The following is an 8,394-nucleotide window of genomic DNA, read 5'->3' as shown; positions in this document are numbered from 1 at the left end:
AATGACTTGTTTCTCTGAAACCCATGTTGACTTTTTGTGATTATGGAATTGCCATCTAGATGCTCACATCTTTCTGTCCTCAGGACTTAGTGTGATGTAGAAAGGATCTTTTTTCCCAGGTGTTCCCCTATACACTTTGCTTTTCTTGCCTATTGTGTTCAGTGCCCCAATTTAGGCTCTGGTTTCATTGTACACCGGGGATGATCAGGCAAGGGGGGGCTATCCTAGCTACTCTCCTGGTCAGGTGTTCTTGTTTTTGTTATTTTTCTTCAGCTTAGAAATCTACTTATTCATAGAACTGTGAGGCTTGGGCACAGGGCATCGCTTTTGTGGCTCACAGTGGCACCATTTTTGTGGGGTACTTTTAGTTTCCCAGGGCTTCAATCTTTTTTAAAGGAAACAAAAATATACAAATATAAAAACTAAACCTATGAGAGTCTGGCTTTCATTAGCAAACAGCTGAAATGTGACTTTGCCTAACTATGGCACTTTACAGACCGCCCAAAAAGGCGGTCTGGCAGTGCCCTCATTTGCTGCATGGAGGAGCCTCAGCGTCCAAACCGCGCAACTCCTCCGTGCCGCAAAAAGAAGCCACAAAAAGCAGCTTCTTTTTGTGGTGCTATTATGATGCCGCAAAGCGCTATTGGCACACTTGCGGTGTCATAATGGTGCCGAGATGTGCGGATGCAAAGCATCCGCTATGTCACCATGTAGAATTTTGTACGTGCTCAGCGTGTACTAGGGTTAGGGGCATCCGGAAAGGACTTTTTGGCGGTCTAGAACCCGCCTATGCTATCCTAAAGAATTAAGACTGACTCAAAAAACAAATAAACATGTAGCTTGTAGTTTAAAAAACAATGATGGCTTTAATATACATATATTTACATAATATGTATTTGTTTACATAAAAACTAAATCCTAATATATCTAGTGATGGTTCACATAAAGAGAAGAGAAGAAGAGATCTCACCATCTTTAAGATAGCAGGAAGATGGGGAACAAGGCCTGGGACAGACTGCCTGAAAAGGGTGGCAGCCACCAAACTGCGTGACTTCCCTCCAGAGGAAAAAGAACCCAGGAAAAGTGGGTTCTTTTTCTGGCGCAGGGCAGACGTAACATGCGCCAATGGTGCACTCATTACATAAGTGACGTGTGTCGATGTGTGGACACCACGCATTGCTTATGTCACAATAGCTGTGCCTGTGTACACGGGCCACCGCCATTGTAATGTTGCTGTGGCGTATTACACTTAAGGACCGTGCAGTTGCCGTGTGGTCCCTAACCCTAAAATTGGCACCAGCACAGTGCAAAAGGGCAGTGTGTACCGCGCCCAAGACACTTTAGAATCTTGAGAGAAAAGACAGTCTCAAAAGACAGTCTTAAAGAGGGAGTGATCAAACTCACATGGTTAGTTTGAATGAGATCTATCGAAGGAGGGAAAAAGGAGAATATAAACGACTTCCAATAATCCCCTTCTCATTCCCTTGGATTGACGCCAAGGGTCTTCATCCCTTTGCATAGTTTCTGGAACCAGTCTCAATAGAGGTTTAGTAAGGATGTCGGCAATCATCACTTCAGTGCTGCAGTATTCTAACTGGACAAGTCCATTTTGACACATCACTTTGTTAAGGGTAATATCAATATTCTTCTTAAGTGGCTTTTCACTCTCAGAAATCTTGATGTAGTTTTGATTATCTTGCATCAAAATAGTTGGTTTGGGCTCTGTTATCCCAAAGTCCAGAAGCAGGTTGTTCAGCCATTTGATTTCATCACTATTTGTCTTTGTTAAAACACATTCAGCACCAGTAGTAGAATCTGTAAAATTCTTCTTGCTTGTCCAATTTACAGCTCCATCATAGAAGATCAGGTTTCTGCTAGTTGATTTTTCGTCTTAATGTCCTTTAAGAATCCTACTTCCATTGGAGTTAGCATAGCATTTGCATCTTTCAGGCCAAGACAGTTTAGAAGATCCATTATCTATTGCTTCTGATTAAGGAGGAAACTTCCATTACTACTTCTTTGTATTTGCACTCTAAGATAGTGTGAGATGTCTCCCAAAGTCTTGATATCAATCTCTTTCTTGAGATTCTGGATTATCTCTTCACTATCTGTTTTGTCAACATAACTTGTAATATAAGTCTATTTATTATTTCTGAATCTTTGTACACACATTACTCAACAATGCCTGGAGTGAACCCCTCTTTGATAAGAAGCTGGGTCGGTTTCCCACTCCATGGTCTGGCAGCTTGCTTTAAAACATAAATGCTCTTTTGTAATTCCTATACAAGATGTTCCTTTCCAGGTACTTGGAATCCTGGAGGTTGTTCCAAATAGAGTTGTTGAGACTGATCATCATAGAGAAAAGCTGTCTGGACATCCAGATGTTGAACATTTATTTTCTTGTAGGCTATGTCAGCTAGGAGACTTCTGACGGTTGTGTGTGTGACTATCCCAGGAAATGTTTCACTGTAGTCCTCACCATACTTTTAAGTGTAGCCTTTAGCCACAAGTCTTACTTTGTACCTCTGAATATCCCCTTCTGCATCTTGTTCTTGTAAAAACCCACCTACAGCCAATTGCCCTTTTTCCTTTTGGCAGTTCTGACAAAGTCCATGTCTTATTTTTATGTAAAGATTGCATCTCCTCACTAGCAACTTGCACACACTTTTTAGAATCTGTCTTTGGTAGTCATAGAATCATAAAATTGTAGAGTTAGAAGAGACCCCAAAGGCCACCCAGTCCAACCCCCTGCCATGCAGGACCTCACAATCAAAGAATCCCTGACAGATGGCTATCCAGCCTCTGTTTAAAGTCCTCCAAGGAAGGAGACTCCACCATCCTCCATTGAGGGAGCGAGTTCCACTGTCAAACAGCTCTTACTGTCAGGAGGTTCCTCCTAATGTTGAGGTGGAATCTCTTTTTCTTGTAGCTTGCATCCATTGTTCTGGGTCTTATTCTCTGGAGTAGCAGAAAACAAGCTTGCTCCCTCCTCAATATAACATCCTGTCAAATATTTAAACAGGGCTATCATAACACCTCTTAATCTTCTTTTCTCCAGCCTAAACACCCCCATCTCCCTAAGGCATGGCTTCCAGGCCCTTCACCATTTTAGTCACCCTTCTTTGGACACGCTCCAGTTTCTCAATGTCCTTTTTAAATTGTGGTGCCCAGAACTGGACACAGTATTCCAGGTGGGGCCTGACCAGAGCAGAATAGAGTGGCACTATTATTTCCCTTGAGCTAGACACTATACTTCTATGAATTCAGCCTAAATTTGCATTGGCCTTTTTAGCTGCTGCATCGCACTGTTGACTAATGTTCAACTTGTGGTCTACTTGGACTTCTAGATTCCTTTCACATATAGTTTTGTTCAGCCAGGTGTTGCCCATCCTATATCTGTGCATTTCATTTTTCTGCCCTAAGTGCAGTAACTTACATTTATCCATGTTGAAATTCATTTTGTTAGCTTTGGCCCAGCTCTCTAATCTATTAAGGTCATTTTGAATTTTGATCCTGTCCTCTGGAGTATTAGGTATTCCTCCTAATTTGGGCCCGTTACAGATGGGCTAAAAAGTACGCGCAGAGCGCGTACTAGGGTTAAGAAGGGGCGGTGCTTCCACACCGCCCTAACCCTAGTGCGTGCTCTGCGAGCACAAAATGGTGGTGGCCATTCCACATGGCCACCGCCATCGATACGTAACGACCGCACCGCCTCCAAACGAGGCGGTGCGGTTGTGACGTATTGGGGTCACGGCAGGGCACCTAGGGCGCCCTTTCCGCAACCCCAGAAGGAGCTCTGTTTCAGAGCTCCTTCCTGGTTTGGTCTGCTGGGCGCAGCCTTTAGACGGCTACGCCCAGTGGACCAAAGGAGAAAGGGGCCAAACGGCCCCTTTCTCCTTCTCCCCGCCGCCACGGGGTGTCCTTGGGGCTTGAAGCCCCAAGGACACCCCTTTCCAGGCTGCAGGGAAGGGGCCTTTTGCCACTTCCCCGCAGCTCGGAAAGCGGCGGATCGGGGCTTCTTCTGTTCTGCAGGAGTTCTCAAAGATTATTGTCAATGGCTCCAATATTACATTTGCCAGTTCTTTTAATACTCTTGGATGTAGTTCATCTGGTCCTGGAGTCTTATATTCATTTAGATTAACCAGGTATTCCTGTACTATCTCTTTATTTATTCTGTGCTGAGTAGAGGTCTCCAGATGCAGTGAGCAGGAGAAGGAACTTGGCATGTACCCCTAAGATTGTATTCCCATAAGCAGGTCTCTTATGCTCTGAGTTTTTGTGAATTGGAGAGTCTTATTTCTAGCAATGTTCCAACTTTCCAAGTCAGTTTCTCTGTATGTCGATTGCCTATTTTATCATTCATCATAACCCTACATGGCTTAGGCCAAACTTATTTAAAGGATCGCCTGCTTCCATACAATCCGCCCTTTGCTCTCTGGTCCTCTGGGAGGAACTTCCTGCAGCCTATAAATCCCAGATTGACTGTGACCTCCCAGAGGGCTTTTTCTGCAACCGCTCCCAGCCTCTGGAATGGGCTGCCGGTCAAATCACCAATCTAGATAGCTTCAAGAAAGCTGTTAAGATGGATCTCTTCCAGCAGGCCTTCCCAGAATAAATTACTTGGCCATGTTGTGACCCCCCTCCCACATATATCTGAAGACTCTGCCCACCATTATTGTTTTTCTTATTTTAATTGTTCATGTAAATTTAACCTTAAACTATTTTTTTTTAAGGTGGGGGAATATTTTGTATATTTGGTGTATTCTTTTAATATTGCAAACCCCTTTGATTGCTTTCACAAAAAGCGGGGTAGAAACAAATGTTTTATTATTTATTTATTATTTGTTTCTTTAATGACTTCTTGTTCTAAATTATTTTCTTATAATATGGTATATATTTTTATATTTGCCTCTTTTCTTTTCCTTTGAGAATTTTATCCAGTTCATTTCTTCCTCTTCAAAACCTTGTTGTTTTTTTATCTATGATAAATCTTTGAGTGATTTCTTTATCTCAGGCCTGCACAACTTAAACAGAATATAAACAGGGGCCAAAATTCAAATTGCCAAAATTCTTCGGGCTGCAGATAGCTTTTAATTAATTATTATAATGAATTATTATTAACTAATTATTTATTACTAATTAATTATGATCAATTACTATTTATTAAATTGATGACTACAGTTGGCTCTTCCCTTATGCAAGGGATCCGTTCCAGACCCCCCCTGCCCCCATGTAAGGGAAAAACTCGTATGCTCAAGCCCCATTAAAAGTAATGGGCCTTGTGCCCACGGCATGGTGCACTGCATGCTCCATTACTTCTTTTGGGGTGCACCAGGGTTTTTTCTGGCGCAGCTTCCAGTATATATTGGAAGCCGCATAAGGCATGTCCATGTATGAGGGAAATGAGAAGGTGTTGGGGGGAAGGACTGCCAGCAGGGTATGTACAATTTGTGGCCAAGCAAGTGACCCTGGGCACGTCACACACTCTCAGCCTCAGAGAATGGTAATGACACAGACACACCTTTGAAGAAACTTGCCAAGAAAACCCCGTAAGTTTGCCTTAGGTTCACCATAAGTTGGAAAGGACTTGAAGACACAAGAACAACAACAATAAAAGTCTGCAATTACACATTTCATAGGTAGTACATGGAAATAGAAGCCTGCATGGTGTAGTGGTCTGAGGGTTGGACTACCACTCTGGAGACCAGGGCTTGACTATAAAACCCACTGTGTGACCTTGGGCAACTCACACTCTCCCAGAATGTCAGAACTCCATTCATTTATTCATTTGGGGTTTCTGTCATGAAGGTTAAGGATTAAGGATTAATATTAATAGATTAAAGTAGTAATGGGTTTATGATATATTGATTGTATAATGGGTTAATAGAATGTACTAGAATGTGGTAGGCTGACTGCTAGACTCTGTACTTGCCTGTTAGGTTGGAATGCCAGGGAGTTGACCTGCTAGCAGAGACTGTCTCTGTGTTGGGAGGGGAAACTGACTCATTAAGTGCCTGTTGCTAATAGACTTTATTGTTAACATGTTCACTATATTTTAATATGCTGCTATTATATGTATGTTGCTGTGATGTATATATATGGGGTGGGGCTTTTACAGATTCCATGGCCCCTTACAGACAGGCCAAAATAAAGCTGCTTCGGGTCACTTTGGAAGTATGCTGTTTCAATTATGCATTCATACGAAGAGTCCGGTAGCTGTGCCAAAACCATGATCCAGTCCTAAGGACTAGAGCGCAGCTTTAGCGCAGCTTCCAGACTCTTAGTATGCATGCATCATTGAAACAGCATACCTCCAAAGTGACCTGAAGCAACTTTATTTTGGCAGTCTGTAAGGGGCCATAGTTCTGTTAAGATTTATCCTTAGTTAACCCTGAAGGTTAAGAGGTGATATGATAGCCCTCTTTAAATATTTGAAGGAATGTCATATTGAGGAGGAAGCAAGATTGTTTTCTGCTGCTCCAGAGAACAGGACCTGGAGCAATGGATGCAAGCTACAGGAAAAGAGATCCCACCTCAACATTAGGAGGAACTTCCTGACAGTGAGGGCTGTTTGACAGTGGAACACACTCCTTCCTCGGAGTGTAGTGGAGTCTCCCTCCTTGGAGGTCTTTAAGCAGAGGCTGGGTGGCCATCTGTTGGGGAAGCTTTGATGGAGAGTTCCTGCATGGCAGGGGTTGGACTGGGTGGCCCTTGTGGTCTCTTCCAACTCTACGATTCTATGATTTTATGCCCGGAAAGCCTCTACTTGCGAGTCAAGCCTTGCTGGGCAGGGAGGAAAGGGTTCCCTGGGGCTCTCCTTCTCTTCAAGGCATGGTCCCTTGGGCCTCTCCAAGGCCTGCCTGATGCCTTACCCCCCCCCCCCAGCCACAGCCCATTAAAACCTTACCAGGCCTGCCAAAAGCTGTCTCACTCCTCTGCTCTTTCTCTCTGCTCTGTCTATCCATTGCTCCCGACTTTGGGAGCCGGAACATGGAGCCTCCTCCTCCTCCTGGCTCTTCCCCATGGGCCACCAGAAATCCTTTGGGGGTCTGCTGGTGGCCCGTGGGCCATACGTTGTGCAGGCCTGCACAAGGAGCCAATATTTCTTTGCATCTAAATTTTCTATTGCCTCCAGGTCTTTCATTATTGGTTGCTTTTGATGGTACATTTTCAGGAGATCTTTATACCTTAGTCAGACATCGGTTGAGCTCCATCTGCTATGAAGTGCTTCTTGCGATGACACCCAACCAGGTATGCCTCTGTAAAAGTTGTTTTCAATCTCCTGCCAAGTGTTTATCAAAGCTCTTTGGACAAATTCTTTGTGTACTTTACTTTTCCCATAGCACATGTATCCGTATCGCAAGTTAAAGCCCTCTAGTTTCAGTAATTTGTTATGTTCTTGCTTTACACATTCTGATACCTACCAGTATGTTAAGACCCCAGCTTGGTAATACAGCTCCAGATTTGGGAGATTACACCCTCTATTTTGTCTGGTATCACTGAGGGTTTTACATTTTACCCTGTTTTTCCTTTCCCATAAGAATTTTTTCATGTTGGTGATTATTGGTAAGTTTATAAAAAAGGAAATTAAATCTTAGGTTTTTAGTTGATGGTTTGTTCTTGAATTCTTTTCCTTTCTTTTTGATCTCTATTTCTAGTCTTCTGAGGTTCTCCTGACTTTCTTTGTTAATGTATGCTGTCAGCATCCCAAACACTTTTCATTTTTATATTTCCTGTCATTAATTGCAAAATATTGTTTTATTTCTGTTTTCAATTTTTAACAAATTTTTCATCTGTCAAAATCTTGTCATTTAGTCTTCAGTTATAGGATCTTTTACTTTTAAGGATTTCTAGATAGATCGTGTTATGGTCAGATTCTGTTCTGGGCATTATTTAACCTTTGGTAGCAATGTATAAGTTATTGAAAACGTATTGATGTGTGAGGTGGATTTATGGTTGTCTGAATAAAATGTGTCCCCATTTGCATCCACATATAGTCCAAACGTCTTCTGAATCTAGATTTTCAACAGTATCAAAAAGAGTTTAGAGTTTCTATCTCTGGTTTATTACCATGTTCCTTTCTCCCATTATCAGAATGTTATTGTACTTGTTTTTGTCTAACTCGTTCTTCAGGGACTGGGAATAAAAATCCTTTTTGCCTTCTAAAGGAGCATAAACTCAAAACGTTTGAGCATTTGATTTCTACACCTACATAGTGCCCCTCAGGATCTTAAAAAATCTCTTTACCTGAATATACAGGACGTGACTACCCCCTTTTCCCTTTTATCATTTGCACAGGAGAACATTTGACCCAGTTTCAGATTTTTAAAGTATTTTATGTCATCTTTCTTTATTTCAATTTCTTGTAAACATAAAATAACTTTTTTGTTTTCT

The sequence above is a fragment of the Sceloporus undulatus genome, chromosome 2 (genome assembly GCF_019175285.1).
Source record: "Sceloporus undulatus isolate JIND9_A2432 ecotype Alabama chromosome 2, SceUnd_v1.1, whole genome shotgun sequence".
Taxonomy (NCBI): domain Eukaryota; kingdom Metazoa; phylum Chordata; class Lepidosauria; order Squamata; family Phrynosomatidae; genus Sceloporus; species Sceloporus undulatus.
This window is presented reverse-complemented; position numbering follows the sequence as displayed.